The sequence below is a fragment of the Etheostoma cragini genome, chromosome 1 (assembly GCF_013103735.1).
Source record: "Etheostoma cragini isolate CJK2018 chromosome 1, CSU_Ecrag_1.0, whole genome shotgun sequence".
NCBI lineage: Eukaryota > Metazoa > Chordata > Actinopteri > Perciformes > Percidae > Etheostoma > Etheostoma cragini.
Window position 1 is genome coordinate 10,477,227 of NC_048407.1, and position 3,937 is coordinate 10,481,163.

The 3,937-nt window shown below is 41.3% G+C and overlaps 1 protein-coding gene across 8 annotated transcripts in view; it reads right to left on the reverse strand.

The window, feature by feature from the left end:
- Positions 1-3,937, reverse strand: part of myo9aa (myosin IXAa) — a 120,128-nt gene extending 116,191 nt beyond the window's left edge. For all 8 annotated transcript variants that reach the window (XM_034880483.1, XM_034880461.1, XM_034880451.1 and 5 more), the window contains exon 1: positions 3,550-3,937. The gene's annotated coding sequence lies outside the window, so the exon portion shown is untranslated. The remainder of the gene's footprint in view (positions 1-3,549) is intronic.

Consider the following 3,937-nt stretch of genomic DNA (forward strand, 5'->3'; position numbering starts at 1 on the left):
TCCAGCACCTTGTTGAATCTATGCCACGAAGAATTGAGGCAGTTCTGAAGGAAAAAGGGGGTCCAACCCGTTACTAGCCTGGGGTACCTAATAAAGTGGCCGGTGAGTGTATTTAAGCTACAGTCACCCAGCGTAAGCTTACAGTGGGGTGAACTTCAAACAGGAAATGAGGCAAATTGTAAATCTTTTTCTGCTTACATGGCAAAATAAATACCTAATGTATTATAAAACAGTGTTTTATTGGTCTGGTCAGTTTAAACTGTAGAAATAGCAGAAATCCCAGCATGATGATTCATTTCCAAACAAATGTGAAATGTAGTAATGAAATGGAACTGAAAGCTGGTATTCTGATTATTTAAATTACAAATGTTCTGCTGCAGCAGTAACTCTCTTTACCTCACTCTACTTTTGATAGCTTTACAATGAGCTACAGAGTTATTTTTCTAAAACCCCAAACATACTTCACTGTCAAAAAGAAGGAGGCTATATCTAAAGACAAGAGTTGTTTTACTACTGCTGAATATCTTATGACAGGAGGGGTTAAAAACGGCAGAGTGGTGGTTTACCATTCCTGCCATCACGATTCCTCAGCTGGTCCGCATCAAAAACGCGCTGCAGTATATTTATGACACACTCGCACACAGAGGAGGGGTCCTCTTCTTTGGTGCACGATTTCCCCGGGACGTACACAATAACTGAAACAATCAATAAACTATACGGGTTAAAACATCGGTTTAGAAACACAAAAGGTTGTAAAACATTTCATCAAGATCTTATAATATCTCAAGTAGGATTGGGCATCCATTCCTACTTAGAATTGTTTAAAAAATTACAGTTCCAGTAGAATAGTTTGTTTGGAATCCTTTGGAGGATTTGGTTTCAAATAGGCACGATTCAGGGGAAAAAATAAAAGATTTGCTTAGAAATGATATCACGATTCTCTGCCACGAAGGCACCTATAGAACATTGCTCATCACCACGAGCCTGTAAACATAGAGGCTTCAGTGAAGAGAAGGGAGAGCATTGCAGAGCCTGGGAGCGCTTTAAAACCTGTTTTATACACTCTATGTTCAAAACTCACAGAGTAGCGCTTGTGATGCAGTCGGCTCATAAAATTAATTAAGAATCAAAGTCATAAAAAAAGAAAAAGTTATTTAAAAATTTTAGATCGTGAACAGGGTGAATAGAATGTATTGATTAATTGTGCAGGCCTATTTTCAAAAACCAATCATCGCAAGTTATGGTTTCCGTAGCGACCAGGCGCGCGTTGTGTTGCAGCCATGGAGCTCAGTAAGCGGCGCTCTAGTGTGGTTTATTTTACATTGAAAAAGAGTGTAAAACTGCAAACACCAGAGAATCAAAATAAAACTTTCCTCTCATTTGAGAAAATAGGCATGTGACCAGTTTCAACTCCACCCCTCAAAGACTTGGAATCAATAAGAACCGCAATCGAAAGAAAAGGAAGAAAAAAAAGAACCAAAAATCACAATTGTCGCCCAAAACTTAAGTCATATTTACTTCTACTGGTGACTGATTGAACAAAAAGTTCAGCTAATGGTCAAAGTTTCAATGTGACAGACATCATTTGTATAGTTTTTAGTTGAATTCAAGGAACATGACTAGCCAAAGGTGAGGCCCCAGCCCAAGGCAGGACATGATGAACAAGGTGACAACAGCTCAAGTCATTCATTGTTTCTCTCAGAAGAACACTAACTGGATCTAAGATGATGTAGCAATGATGCTTTTTTACCAAGTAAAGATTGTTCACCTTCATAAAACTAGTCTAAGTAGAATTAGAAGGGCACATTGTCTTAATTCCAATGCTGCAAAGGGATCATTTAACCACACATTACTACAGCTGTGTAGATTAGCTCCTGCATAGCTTCAAACTGAGCTTTCAACCTTTCAAACCACAGCTTCGGTCTTTTTTAAGGTGGTGTCGGTGATATCACCCGACACAGACACAGCCGCATGTGATACAAACTGAAGCCCGTCTTTTAGAAATAGCAGACAGAGGGGGCCTGTGAGGTGTCAGATGTCGACAGGGACCAGTTGCTGGAGTCTCGGCCTGGGCCGCCTCTCATGCTTACAGCAGCTGTGTCTTCTCAGACCTCGCATTCCTGCGGGACAGACCCACTTTACCCTCATCACCTGTGCTGATCTGACCGCACAGCTACTTGAATCAAAGTCTTTTTCTTTAACTTTTTGCAGATAGGAAAAGGATTCAAGGATACAGATTCGAAGCAACAGTTACAAATGGTTTTAATAGACAAAAAGAGAAAAACTGCGGGTTAAGAAAAACATAGCTGTTCAACCCAAATAATCACAGAACTCCTGTTTTAAATCTAATAAGTGTATTATATAATTCTCACACAAACACAGCGATGAAGGATGACCAGGGGCACCATTGCGGTGTATGGGTTACTCATCATAAATTGCTACTTCCCTAGTTTGAGTCCAGCTGGGGACAGTTGTTGCATGTTACTCCCCTCATTTGCCTGTCATCACTCTCCAGACAACTGTATAATAAAAGGCCTTAATGTCTAAAAAGATCCTCCGACAAGGTACTGTTACTTTAAACTCAGCTTTGAGCAGCTCAGACACAAAGTAGGCCAAAGCCTCTAAAAGAATACTAAAGTGAAAAAAAATCTGTAACAAAAAAGGGACATTAAAGGTGTCTTGCACAGATTCCTGTGGAGTGTTGGGAGTTTGCAGCCTTAACGCGTCTGAAGTCGACTCTCGTCCACTGAACACACTGAGACATGCACCCATGATTCAGCAGCTTCTTCACCCCATTAGACCTCCCTACAATTACAGCTGCTTTGCAGTCTTTATTGCCTCCACTGCATTATAAGCTGTACTGTCCTACCTCCACTAAATAATACATGTACACATTAACCCCCACCCTACTGCAGCATAGCACAGCATACATCTTCATACAAAATACCAGATGAAAGTTCAGTATTTTAAATAAATATGGTTAGGATTGCAATACGTCCTTGGGTCTGTCCTGTGAGGTTTCCTTTCATTTATGCTATATCATCCTATATGTTTTTCCATGCATTGATGGATGATTGTCTGCTTTTTGTATGTCTTGTTAGTTTCTTTTAATGCACAGCATCATCTGCCCAAGGACTACAGATGGAAATGATCCTGTTAAATCGGACCCATTTACATCATATTGGTGCAAATTCACCAGGAGTCATCATTTTACAAGGTGTCACATCCAGTATTATAAAAGGACACATTAGGTGGATTTAGATGTAGATTAAGCACTCAGATGGCATGACACTGAGCTGCAACTCAAACTTTTCACAAGCTTACAGAGTATATTATAATCATGCCTTTGATTGGGTCTAATCATTGAACAAAACCACCGACTGAGCCATCCACACCTTAGAGGCATGGACAACCATCTTGCAAATGAGTGAAGATTAAAAGAACAAGTTTCTTGATTCATTGGTTGCTTGCAGCCATTAAGCCACTCTTCCCACTGCGGGGCAGCCCACCCAGACCACCGTGTTGAACTACTAAACATCACACTCTTACCTCCAGAAGTGAACGCTGAAGTCGGTTGTAAGTGGGACTCAAGTTTTCCGTCTGCTCTCAGGATGGGTTGCAGAGCCCCACACACTTGTAGCCACTCTAGATACCTAAGTCTCTATTTAATTCCCTGCATTCCCACTGAATTAATTTGTGTTCTTCTCTCTCCCGCCGTTTTCCTCCGAACAATTCCTCGAAATACAACTCCGCGCTGAATACTTGCGCTTTTTAATCCGTGCGTGTTCGCTGCATTGAGTACAATTTGAAACCAGTCTTTCGCAGTTCGGTGACGGTCGCTGAAAACTCCACTTTGCTTAGCTAATCAGTGCGGCCGCTATGGGGACGCGCGGGAGTGCGCGTTCACGCTGCTAATGGGCGGGGAGAAAATAGAGGA